At 36.0% G+C, this 14,144-nt stretch overlaps 1 protein-coding gene across 10 annotated transcripts in view; it reads right to left on the bottom strand.

Annotated features, from left to right (window-relative positions):
- LOC138171996 (transcription factor 4) overlaps positions 1–14,144 on the bottom strand; it is a 450,737-nt gene that overhangs the window by 290,846 nt on the left and 145,747 nt on the right. The window contains exon 2 of one of the 10 annotated variants that reach the window (XM_069101649.1): positions 3,241–3,316. The exons of the other annotated variants lie outside the window; for them this stretch is intronic. The gene's annotated coding sequence lies outside the window, so the exon portion shown is untranslated. The remainder of the gene's footprint in view (positions 1–3,240; positions 3,317–14,144) is intronic. 10 annotated transcript variants of the gene reach the window in all.

Here is a 14,144-nt window from a genome sequence, read left to right as displayed (position 1 = left end):
TTTTACCTGAGGACCACATACATATGTCATCAAATAGAGAGTAAAATAAGGTCATATCTGAGGTTGGATTTAATAAATATTTTCTTTTATTTTTCCCCCAAAGGCAGTATAGGAAATAAACAAATATTTTATTAAACACTTGGCATTTATAAGATATCAGGGATACAAAGATAAAACAGGACAAATCCTTAGCCTCTGGGAGCTTATAGTCTTGTTAGGGGAATACAATACATACATCCTTAAATATGATACAAGGTAGACTGTGATCAAGCCAAAGGAGAGTCATGAACAATGAAATTACTCTAACTTCTATGAGCAATTAAGTAACATTACTGGATAAATGAAGTAAGCTTAATGCCTCAACTGGTAGACCTGAAAGGCGAGAGGTATAGTTAAAAAGCCATATGTTATTTTAAAGCACATAAACATTAGAAGATATAGTTGATATAAAAAATTGTCTCAATTTTTTTAAATAAATATCCATTGTAATAAAAGATTTTACTGCTATGCTATTAATTATGACTTCATGGAAGATAACAGACGGCCATCACAAACTTCCCATGATAGAACTGAGGAGGAGCTGTGAAATTTGGTCTCGTAGACATTATACAATTTACTGTTTCCTAACATTTTAATGATACTGTTTATTCCTTTAATGCTATGACTACCATTCTTTTAATTGCTTCTATTTTATTATCAGCAGCAGTGATCATCATGGTATAATTAATTGATTAATTTATAGAGTACAAGGTAGATGGTGTTTCAGTATATCTTAAGTGAACAATAACCATTCACGATCAGGACTGAGCTTGAATTGTTCTTTTTTTTTTAAGTTCCTTTTAGTTATAGAGTTAAGAAGAGGGAGCATTGTCACTTCAAAAGATATCTCAACTGCAAAGAGATGTCCCCCATGCACAGTCAAAATCAGTGCATAGTACGCTTCAAGGCAGGTCAAGAAAACTCTTGGGATTGCATCAAGGTCTGTGGGAAGACACAAACCTTCTCTAAATCTGCTTTTAAGAACCCAACTACCGGTTACAATGTTTGTGCTTTACTGAAGTACTCTGTGAAATGATTTTTCAGGCCTCTGGGATTTTGACACTAATGAAATGTGTATCCTACGAAGTCATCCTAATTCATAAGCAGAAATCAAATATTTTAAATAGAAAATGTATAAATAATGGCATCCTTCTTCCACTACAAGTTCTTAAGAATCTATTCCCCCCACTCTCAGAGCTCAAGAAACTAACATATAATTTAGTCCTAAAATGAAGTACTGGATAAATGAAGTAAGCTTGATGTATCACCTGATAAATCTGAAACATGAGAGGTACAGTTAAAAAGCAATATGTTATTGAAACATAATCCGGATTCAAGTTAAATGAAAGAAGGTTAAAAGGAAACAATTTGAATTCACCTGTTTCCTAGGATTTGCTGTATCACATTGGTTGAATCATTTGTTTTACATTTTTAAAAAATGTATTAGTTAAACATGAATAAATGATGAGAGGTACGGGGGAAGTATTATATAATAAATGGAAACACTGAAAGGAAATGATGTTTGAAAGAAAAAGGAAAAATAAGAGGAAGAAGAACTGGGATTGGGCCTCTGACCCTATTTCCTGCTATGCCCTGCAATTTCTGAAGTCTAGCTCAGATCAGGGTTACAGCTTCACAGGGGTTCTTCATACCCCTCTTCTGCCCACGTGAAAAAGTAAAGATGACGGTCAACTAGCAGCCAGCTAATTATCAGGCAGCTAAAACACATCAAAACTTGAGTATTCCCAACTGGGCATTTTCAAAAGCGAGCAATCCACTAATTAAAAATGTTGGAAGTCAAGCTTTTTCAAAGCAGGTTAAATACTAGTTGGGTTCCTTCACACATGGATTCCCAGCCAATCAGATGAGGCTGCTCTTTTTTCTACATATTTTCTCTAAGCCTCTCTCCCCTACTAGGTATCCTTCAATAACATTTTTTTTTTCTTTTTTTGCTTGTTGATTTCTCTTTCCTTCTCTGGGCACAGCAAAGCCTGAGGCTCTACTCTGGCAGTCAGGACAAATTGCTAAGAACATCACAGTTGCTCTAAAATGGTCATAAGTCCTGATCTAATTTTAATTTTGATATAACTTATGCTGAATTGGGAGACAGAGTAACAGCAATGGACAGCTAAAATTTTACAAGTCATTTCACAACCTTAAATAAATCATTAATTTAAAAAAAACACCTTTTAAAATCAGAACTGGCAATTAGATAGCAAACATTTACTGAGTGCCTACTGTGTGCAAAAAAAAAAGTGATAGAAGAAAAATTATTGAACAATACAGCATCAAGTACCAAATGATAAAGTAATAAAGTTCGCTTAATTGACTGGGCTGGGCTTTAACTCCTCTCCCTAGTGAAGTTCATTTCTGAGAAAGGAATGAGAATAGGGAAGAACATAAACGACAGAAGGGAAAAGGAAAGAAAGTAGAGACTGGCATAATACAAAAGTGGAATTACAGTCTCTGTGAATTCCAAGAAGACGGGGCTAAATTCAATGCGATTCCCTAAGCATTTATTAAGTGGGTACTGGGCGTGGCACTGGCTTGTACTCTTCATACACAAAGGGAAAAAAAAAAACTTTTTTGGAGACTAAGGGCAGGCTCATGGCTAGAGACTATATTCTCATGAGGGTATCTTGATATTACCCAGGGATTTGTGTGCTGTTCATTTTATTAGAATGTATGTAATTAGGTCCAAAACAAAACTTAAAGAAAAATACAAATAGAGTGAGAATTCAGGAGCTCCTCCTTCCAGTACCCCCAAAACAATTATAACTGCAGAAGAAAAGCACAGCTTTGGGATCACAGTAATCTTAACTCATCTTTCACCATATAATTCTTTAACTCTCAAATCTAGTCGGCTGATAGAAACCTTAAAAAGAACTAGACTGGGTTCTAGCTCTGGTTTTACCACTAACTAGCTGAGGGGGCGGGGTGAGTAGGAGAAGGTACAAGGGGGAGGCAATGTTGGTCAGGACCTATGTGATATGATTTCATTAGTATAAAGGAACTCAAACTCCTGCAAAGGAACTGCACCCTCTCTGCAATTCAATTTAGAAAGCTGTTTGAGAAACGAAAAGGTTAAATAATTTGTCCGGGGCTCTAGCCAGTATATGTCTGGAGGTGGGACAGCAACACAGGTCTCCTCAGGCCAGATTTCTGTATACTACACCACACTGCCTCAAATGGAAAAATTACCTTAAATCAGGTGTTCTTAACCTGAGGTCTATGGAGTCCTAAGGGGTCAAAGGACAGATTTCCAGGAGTCTGTGAACTTAAATGGGAAAAATATGTTACTTTTTATTTTTTTTAAGCAGTTGGGGTTAAGTAACTTGCTTAAGGTTACATGGCCAGGTGTTTCTGGGTGGGTGCTAAGTGTCTGAGCCCAGATTCGATCCCCCAGGTCATCCCAACACTGGGGCCAGTGCTCTTACTCCCTGTGCTACCTGGCCGCCCCAACATGATACTTTTTAAATTTTCCCTAAACTTTACCTGAAATTTTAACAGCCCTCAATTATGAATGTAAGTAATAAATATTCTGAGAGCTATAGAATTCACAAGACTTAACAAAGTGAACCATAATACCAAAAAAAAACCCAAAACCACAAAACATTAAGAACCACTATCTTAGATAAACCACTTTCAATAAAAGGAGGAGTTTGGACTTGATTAACTAGATATTCTATTCAGACAAACTCTGAATCTTTGATTCCATGATCCCTCTCTGGGCCTGTACTCTAAGTGTAGGGTTAGAATCACCAATCTCTAAGGTCCTTTTCAACTCTGATAGTCTCTGGTTTTAGTTTTGCCAAGATGGAAAATTCTATCATTGAACTTCCAAATGCCAGTGTGCTTCCTGAATTTACTTAATGTATTAAGTTCACATATACAAGATATTTTGCTAGTCCCCATGGATATGGAAGATATAAAAATACGGTTTCAACCCTCAAGCAGCATAGAATATGGTTGGGGAGTTAAAAAACAACAAAAAAAAATTAGTATCATTGTTACCTATCAATTACAGAACATTATATGAATATGTACAACATTATGTAAGGATCCAGATATTAATTGCAATCATAAAAATGATTCACTGCAGGCTGGGATGCCCAGAAAGTCTTCATGTTAGACAAGGGGCTTGAGCTCACTTTGAAAGTAAGATTAGATCTTATATCTGGGGTGGGGAGGGGAGGAATATGAAGAATTCTAGATAGGAAGTATGGTATGGAAAAAGATGTAAAGATAGGGATGAATGAACACACAGCACTTTAAGGAACAATGTATAGACAAGTTCAGCTGAAATAAGGTTGGAAAGGCAGGTGAAGGTCCAGAATATGAAGACCTATAAATGGCACACTAAAAGTCTTGGTTGATTTGACAGACATGGAGTGCCCAAAGGATTCTGACATGCTCAAAATGCTCCTATTGAAAGAGTAATCTTCTGGTGGCGTGTGGGAAGAACAGAAAGGGGAAGCAATTGAAGGCAGAAGCCTAGCTAGCAAATTATTGTAGCTGCCTCAAAATTATATGGTGAAGCATTGTATCAGAAGAGTGGCCTTGCACTCGTGAAGTGATGACAGAAAACAGAAAAAACTGGGAGAGATGTGGGAAGGAGATGAACTTAGTGATTGACTGGATGAAGATGGGGGAGGGAAGTAAGAAACAGAGAGAAAGAGCTGGGGTAGCTCAAATGTTTACACTTGAATAATCAAAAAAAGAATTCTACCATTGATAGAAATAGAGAAATCCAGAGAGGGAGGTAGTTCTTGGGAGACAAAAAGATGCAGCTTAGTTTTACAAACATTTAGTTTGAGGTAACAGCCAGACTTCCATGTAGAAATAACCAAAAGATAGAACTGGTAGCCCAGAGCTCAGTAAAAAATATTAGAAAGAAAGAGTTAAAGGTAGAAATTTGATAGTCACAAGCACATAGTGATAGACATACCCAAGTAAACTGAGGAGCTCTCCAAAGGGGAAGGAGTACAACCCTAGGGAAAAGTCTTGGGCTGTATACACATTGGTGGAATGGGAGAGAAAGAAATAAAGTCAAGGAAGTTAGAGAAGGAATGTGCAGGAAGGAAAGAGAAAAACAGGTAAAAGTCTAGGCAATATTAAAGAATGATGCATCCCTTACATCAGCAGAAACTGCATCATTATTCATTATGTTAAAAATATTTATTTTCTCATACTGTAAAGGAACCTTTTATAGGACAAGAATAGAATCAGAGAACTATGGAAAAGATTCAGTTCGGGCGCCATGCCTTCTGAGAGGATTTTCCTCATCCCCAACCCAATCATTAATGCTCTCTATCTCCTCAAGTTACTTCATAATTATTTATTTGTATAGTGCTATATGCCTACTCACATCTCCCTTACCCCTGGTACATATAAATTCACTGAGGGTAGCATCTTTGTTTGTTTGTTTGTTTCTCGTCTTTACACGGGGTCTAGCAAAATGCCTACAACAAAGAAGATAACTGATAAATGTTGAATTCAAAGTTGTCCCCTTACCTATTTAAATCAGCCAAAAGAACCAGGGAAAATGAGAAGAGCAGATACTTTGAAAGACGTGGACATCTATCCCACCCTAGCTAAAAACTCTGCCAACGTGTTGAGATGCAAAGGCATCTCAGACATCATTCAGAAATGTAGAGATACATAGTCAACAAGCAGGTACAGTTTTTTAAACAGGAAGAGACATGAGAAACCATGTGAGCTAAGACATGGAGAGACGAAAGTGCACATGTGATACTCTAGATCAAGAAATTAAGAGGCTAAACTTCACCTGAAGTAAACAAATATCCTCAATTACGAAGTATATTTGCTTTAGACAAAGTGACTAGAAAAGAGAGGGCCAGATGAAAGACCACATGGGTCTTCCAAGGAGTCAAGCCTTTCACACTTCCAACATGTATGAAGGAGCTGACTGCAAATTCAGTTCAGGAAATGTCAAAGTCTTTGGGGGAAATTTTTAGGAAGCAGATAGAGAAACACCTTAATCAATTCATGAGTCTTGCAACCAGATACAGGACTAAGAAACTAGTTTGCAAAGAGGCTGAGAAACTTAACAACAAAACCAATCTGAATAGCCTATGACTAAAATTCCAATATTAAACTAGCATCTGTTCCAAAAGGGAAGAACCTCTGGGAGGAACTAAAAACGAATGGGAACACTGAATTGGAGAAACAAAGAAAGATCAAGGCCCAGGTTCCCTTAAAGTTTCATTGAAAATCAAAACAATCTAAGACTTCTTAAAACTTTTAAACTTTCTCTTTTTATTTATTATTTCAAATCTCTATATGTGTTCCTGTAGTTACTAACAATAAAGCACTTAGACATCTTAAGAAAAGGGGAGTTTATTCCAGAGAGTAGGTTAGGTGAGATTTGGATACAGGTGTCTCTTCTATAAGTAATGCGAATGCAGGGAAACCTAAGTAAAAGGAGGTAGTACCAGTGATTATCATGGCAGGTGAAAGAAAGTTGTTCATGAAGAACTAGTCCAGGACTGAGGTGGATAACAGGCAGGGATTAAGAATGGCAGAAGGCTGGGGCGGCCAGGTGGCTCAGCAAGTAAGAGCACCGGCTCCAGTGTTGGGATGACCTGGAGATCAAATCTGGGCTCAGACACTCAGCACCACACCCAGAAACACCTGGCCGTGTAACCTTGAGCAAGTTACTTAACCCCGATTGCTTAAAAAAAAAAAAAGAATGGCAGAAGGCAAAAGAGATGGAGTCAAGATAGGAGAAAGATCTTCAACAATAGTTATTCAACACCATTAATAATTCTGCAGAGATAAAAGAGAATTAGGGCTGAGAAAAGACCATTAGATTTGGGAATTAAGAAATGAATATGAATTTTAATGTTGGAAAAGTTCCTTTGACTTTCTAGTGAAACTATTTTTAATGATAAGGGAACTCAAGTTAAGTAATTTGCTCACAATCACATGGCTAATGAGAGCAGAGCAGGACTAGAATTCTGGGCTTTTTGCATTCCACTGTACTGCACCAAATATGTTTGAGACCTTTGCCTTTAACTATCCCAAGGGACAGAAATATTATGTCCTTCAAAAAACTCTCAACATTCTAGCCCTTCTACATATGAAGTTGTGAATGGTTTAGGACATTTGAAACATATTTTTATGACTCCTAGGTTTCCCGTGAAGCACAAATGTCATTAAATATTCTCCCTATCAGGTCTTGATAAATAACACTCTCAGATTAAAAACTTACAATTCCCATCTTCTCTATAAACTTCTTGGCACCTCATATAGTTTTAGTCTTAAGCATTTACTTCAGTGATTTTTAAATTTTTGCTTAATAATTGCTTTTTATTTGTCTTTATTTTATACCCTTTACATAATGAAATGTGATTTCTTAGACAATGTGTGCTGACCAAAATCCTCAGGCCTAGACTATATTTATTCAGTTATAGGAAGCATTTTCCATAACTGTAGTTATACTGTCCAACAATTTGCATGTTAAAAAAATGATTCTCTTTCTGTACATGACCTAGCTTTTTAGTTCTCAACTTCAAGAGAGGTACATTCATCATTCCCATATTTAAAGCACAGTTCATCCCATTCACAATTCCTAGAGCACCCTGGAGTTTTATGGAATTTCTGTAATTGTACAATGAAGTGAAGGAGTATTTCAGCATGGCAATAACAGTTCACAGATTTCTTTGTTAAGGTGATGCAGTGACACCGAGATGAAAACTTCCACAGAACTCAGATGGAGCCCTGAGGTGGAAGTAGTTAAGTTACTCATGCAAAGGTAACTACAGAATATTGTGAGGTCTATACGATCTCATATTCTTCTCCTCTACACCATTACTAGAAAAATCACAGACTGCGTACATCTGTAGCTCCAACTAATTTCCTAGTCCAGGAAGAACCCTTGGCTGGGCCCTCAATACAAACTGAGATGGCATATGCTCTCCGTCAGTGCCAGATGAATTTAGAGTTCAAAATATTTCATCAGCAAAGAGCGTGCTAAGGATGTGCACATTTTCATTAGCACCCAATATAATAGGAGCTCTGAGTGTAGAATTATTTGGATGTCAAATGTTGAATACTACTACAGATGTATGGGAAGTTGAGGAGCACTGAATATTTACATGACATATTCAATGCACAGGAGTCTGGCTTTTCCTTCCCCTACTCCTGCGCTGTAAGAAACAAGATGGTCTTCATAATGAATGATTTAAGCCATTATGAGAAAATTTCCAACCTTCCCTAGATTTGAGGGAGTTAATAATGAAAATGTGATTTTGTTTCTCCCTTTAAACCTGAAGATTCTGTTGCATGAAACCTTGAGCTTTCTCATTTCAAGTGGAAAGTTGAGCATCCTAAAAAGTCATTGCTGTTAATCTCAATCCTTTTTAGGACTACACCTATAGCAAACATTTCTGCAAAGTGAAGAGGAAAGAGGGATGTGATCTCATATCCCTTATTAATGCCATATAGAAAAGGGTGGGGAATTTCATGTACTGTGGGAAATGCAAAATAAATTGGTTTTTAAAAAGCAAAGATTTTTCCCCTTAAATTCCAAATGATTTTTTTTTCCAATAATGTGGTTAAAATACAGTTCTAGAAAAAACAATCATTCCTAAAAAAATAAGTACATGATCACTAACTTCACAATCCCTAAAAGCTAAAATATATATTTTCAAAAGCCTTTCCCAGGGATGATTTCTGTCCATTTTGTTAACATTGCAAAGAAAAGAATGTGTTATCAAGTAACATGTGCTCTTATCTTCTGATTAGAATAGCTAAGGTTGATACAGGTCAGTCACAGGAAGTGGAGCCAGGAGGGATCTCAGAAGCCATGTAGCACAACTCACTCATTTTACAGTTGAGAACATTGAGGCATGGGTCACAAAGGTAGAGATCATCAGAGCAAGAATGACTACCAATCAATGCATTTTCCATTACTCTAAAACAGCACCTGTCTCCATCATAAAATGACATATGTGTTGTGTTTTCAAAAGGACTCCATCCATGTCACTGGTCTCTACTAATCTGAAATACAAGATGCTTCATGAAGAGTCATAGTAATGCTAAGTATGGTAAGCCACAGAGCACTATTGGTTTTGAATTTTTATCAAGTCCCCATCTTTCACCATTATTAATGAATATCTCACTTGAATAATGCATGTTCAATTGCCAAGATGATCAACTGATCTAAATAGAAAAAGATCCAAAGATATTATACACACACACACACACACACAGACACTCACACACATATCTAAAAATGGACACCAAGGCAGTTAGGTGACACAGTGGACCTGGAGTCAGGATGACCTGAGTTCAAGTCTTGGCTCGGATATACTTACTGCATATATAACTCTAGGAAGCTATTTAACCTCAGTATTCCTCAGTTTCCTCATCTATAAAATGGAGGCAATAGCACCTATCTCCCAGGGTTGCAAGGAAAAAAGCGAGATAGTATTTGTGAAGCACATTTCAAACTTAAATCATTGCATAAATGTTGGCTATTATTATTACTAGCTAAATGAAAGATTAACTGATATTAATATTAGTTATAATACTAACCCTGTAACTACATCATAAAACATGTAATATCCCATTTACTCTCATGTAGGCTAATGATGTATACAAACAAGGGTTCTCACTTAGAAGAGGTCTTCAATGCAAAGGAAAGCTAATCCCTCTAAAATCCCATGGTTCCTACTACGGCAGGAGGACAAAAGTCAAGCCATGCCTCTGATGCTTACTACCTATGCAAGCCACTTAAACCCCTAAGCCTCAGTTTCCTCTTCTGTAAAATAAGGAGGGTTGTATTAGATAGCCTCTATAGTCACTTCCAGTTTTACATCTGTGATGATATGATCAATCCCCTGAATAGGAAAAGCCTTTAGTGAGGAAATCATGTGAATTTTATATTATCATCTCAATGATGATATTTGAGATGTGAGTAAACTAAAATGCCTTTAAATATCTTTAATATTTCATTGTCTTGTGGAATTAGTAAACATTTCAGGTATAAGAGTATGTGAGGGGAGGCATTTGAAAATGTTGGAACCTAATCTGTCATAATAGAGGACTGAAAAATATTTAACAGACTCAGGATAGTGAAGCATCGTCATGTTTTTTTTAAAGCTCAAATTATTTTAGCAAAATTATTTTACATGATCATGGCTTAGTTTTACCCTTCCCCACATTTATTTTCAATAATACACAACACAGATAACATGTGAGGGCAAAAGTATTTAGAAAACGGATCTCTGAAACTACAAAAGAATAAATTTGGAAGTAGGCTTCAACTTGTAACATACCAGAAAATTCAGCTCTGATGACAGATGGGAAAAAACCCTATGACAATTCAAATTCGTTTTCAATGGTATAAAACATTCAAGTAGTAAAACTTAATTTTAAAAACTGGTCTTTAAAATGCCTTACGTATAAGTGACTTATACTTACTATAAAAAAGAAAGCAAGCTAGGAGGAAACATCTAACAGAGTTATCTTTCCCCCCTCTTTTTTTCCCTTGGGAGCAATTTTTATGGAATGCTAGGAAGCGGCATGTTAACTTATCCTAATTGCTGTGAATTTACAATAGACTACTCCCACATGACACCTTTTCTTTTTTCCTCCTTTTTTTCTTTCCCCTTATACTTTTAAAATGCCCCTTCCTTTTTCTTTTTTTCTCTTCATCTCTCCTAAGAGTATATTCTCATAACTCCTATCCCTAATACTCTCCCATTTTTATATTAGATCAATATTAGATAAGATGCTAATTTTAACATTGATTCTCCAAAAGCAAATAAAAAAACCCCAAAACTAAATAACAACTAAAACTAAAAACTCATTTCCAAATGCAAAGACAAATTCACTCCAATAAAGCCAGCTCTAATGTTATCCTTTCAATAGCCAAGTTCTTTCACTTAAGGTAACATTGTAGTCTATGACCTGAAAATGACAAGCTATCAATCCTACATGTTATCTTCAGGGGTCATGTCTTAGTTTTAGGCCAATTTTCTTTGTATTTAGACTTAAATGTGCAAACCACACTATATTACTCTGCAAAACATCAATGAGAAGGCTTAATTAAGTAACACTGACAGATAAATCCATTTCTTTCGCAGTAATCAAATCAAAGCAGGTTGACATAACACAGGAGCTTAATACAGTTATTCCCTTGTAATTGGAAAAAGGCCCTTTACTTCTCATTAAAGCAATCTTCTGGGTATTGGTATAATAAGAAGGCTCAGGGCTTTAATACTGCCCTGTAAAAGTCTCAAGATACAGACCCCTTAAGCAAACAAGCCAGATTATCTAATTCCTTGATCACAGCAGAACATGTAGTTCCTACTGTTTTAAACTACTAATTCTTCTACTAATTCAGTTACAATTAAAAAGAAGTAAATCAGTATGAAACACATACAATGAAAACTGGTATAAATGTATATATACCCTGCTTGCTGGCTTAAAGGCCTACCGACACATGTACTTGAAAGGAGAGCCTTTCTCAATATGTATACAGAAAGCTTGCAAATGCCAAATTTTAATAATTATGGTTAGGAAACATCTATTACTTTACTAGGTACTCTTCACAGTATACTAAAACTGTCCATTTGAAAGGATCAGAGGGAAAACTGAAATTTGAATTGAATGTTTAAAGCATTTGTTATTTAAAGAACGCAGTTAACTAGAGACTAGAAGTTGCTTTGAACTATGTGCTATTTGTAATAAATTTATATCATAGCTCAACAATGTTCTACTGTGCTCATTTCCTGGTGCTAAACAGAGACAAAGATATCTACATCCTACTCGCAACCACCAATCTCATTAGGTCTCTGCCATTCATCTGTTGACTTTCTGATAATTAACCAGTGATACCACTGAGCTCTGATCTCTGCTATGACTCTATGAAAATACAGAAACATTCCTTTTTCTGACCAACTCTAAGTTCTATTCTTCACAGTCCTTCTGGATAAGTGCCTCATATTCTAGGAACTGTAACTGCAAAACAAAGATGTAATCCTCATACAGGAGGTGGTGAACTGAAGCCTCCAGGACACATGTGGACTCAAGGTGCAGGTCCCCCACCCCTGTAAGCCTAATTATAAAGAATGCTCCTATCTGGACATTTATATGTTGAAAAGAATGCAGCAAATTCCAGAATGAGTAGAATATTTCCTTATATTTGACTGAGGGTTTGGGATGGTGGAAAAGGGCTGAAAGTTATATTGGGGCCAATTTTAAAACTGAGAAATAGTTAGCCAAGAGGAATATATGGGTAGAAAAGATAGAAGAGTCCAGTGTTGCACTGGCAAGAGATAATCACTCATGACCATCCTTTTGGATTCTTTATTATCCTGAATGACTGAACTACATGTGCTCAACTCACCAGACATTGTCCACTGCCAAGTGATACAGGGTTTGTGCCCAACAAAAAAGGAGATTCCTGAATAGTAGGAATTAACAATTAGGTTCAAACGAATTAAGTATAGGTCAATGATTAGGGAGAGAAGCAAACTAGAGAAGCTTCCAAAATCTAGCACAGGATGAGAAAAATGTCTTGAAAATATTTTCTGAAGGAAAGGGAGGAATTGGCTTGTTTTATGTGAAAGGAAAGGCAATTCCAGGTCCAGGAGTCAGTATGGAGATATAAATATGAATGGGACAAAGCTACAAAGACCAGTAAGGGGTGAAGTTGGAGCATGGTGGAAAAGGGAAATGAACCTTTTCCATCCAAATGAATATGTATTTATTTCACAGGAAATACTGCAGTATCTAATTTCTATCAGTATAATTTTAGCATTTGTTCTTTTTACCTTTGAAAAAAAAACTTCATAAGTTCATCAGTGTTGATAAAATTCAACTCAGAATTTCATAGATGGTTAGAGGTATTTCTTTTGATTCTAGGTTCTGCCCACGTCTGGCATCAATTGGCAATAGATTTTCTTACTCTGGCCTATAAAAATATATGCGTAAGAGAGATATTTTATTAATAGTTTGTTGACATTAATGATAGTGTTTGAGGCAGTTCCCATATGCTGCAACTTGGTTCATTTGAAACATCCTCGTTGTTGATCAGACCTGTCAGAGACTAACTGATGTCATTTGCTGATTCATTTACTAATTTTTAAACTTTAGCTGGCTCAAACATAACTGCTTTCATCAATATTTAAAGAATGTGAATATTTCAAATTTACAGGAAAAAATTTTACCTGGTTAAGAGGACTTCTGTTGCAGATTTTACTTTTTTCCTTGCATTAGTAGTAATACCTCAAATTTGTGTCCATTTTTAATGTTTTTTTCAAAGAGCTTTATGTACTTTATATCATTAAAACATTTTGAACATATCATTTTAAACTTATAATATAGATCAACAGAGGTCCACAGCATAAATCTGAGCAGATCAGGATTATATATCATTAAGATACCTTTCAAAAAGTGAAAATGTAAGCTGTGAGAAAGAGAAGATATTATCAGTCCTTTATGAAATAGGTCTTTTCTTCTTAGAGATCTTTCTCATGCTGTTGTCTCTTTAACCCCCATATTTCAGGCCACTTGTTGGTCTCCATACTAAAATGGGCATTATGAATAGCAATTTAATGCATGAGTCATTCACATCTAGAGAGACATCCATTCATTTCAAATTATGTCACCAGCGAAAATAAGATTGCTACTCTCATCCTTGTGCTGCTCTGTACATGTTACAAAACTATTACAACAATTTGGCACAAATTCCAAGTCGGCTTGAGAAAGAACCCGGGCTGTTCTAACAGGAGTTAGGACTACATTGGCAGCATTGTCGATTACTTCCCCTCCAAACAATGCCATTCCTATTATTTTCACTTTCTTGAACCTTAAAATTAACTCATGACTCTTAATTAGTCAAAACAACATTTTTGTGAATTTATTAGTCTTGTTTGATGTATAACATTATTAGAAAACTGGGAACATTTATCTAGTGTTGGGTATCACTAAACTTTATAGACAAATTTTCATAACTTTACTATCGAATTCATGGATGTAAGCATTTCTTTTTTTTTTTTTTTTTGCCTTTTGGAGGGCAATTGGGGTTAAGTAACTTGCCCAAGGTTACACGGCTAGTTTGTGTGTGTGGG

The sequence above is a fragment of the Petaurus breviceps genome, unplaced genomic scaffold (assembly GCF_028583685.1).
Source record: "Petaurus breviceps papuanus isolate PSGF00001 unplaced genomic scaffold, PetGlider_PUasm1.0 128, whole genome shotgun sequence".
Classification (NCBI taxonomy): domain Eukaryota; kingdom Metazoa; phylum Chordata; class Mammalia; order Diprotodontia; family Petauridae; genus Petaurus; species Petaurus breviceps.
Note: the sequence above shows the minus strand (reverse complement) of the source record. Positions and strands in the feature narration are given on the sequence as shown.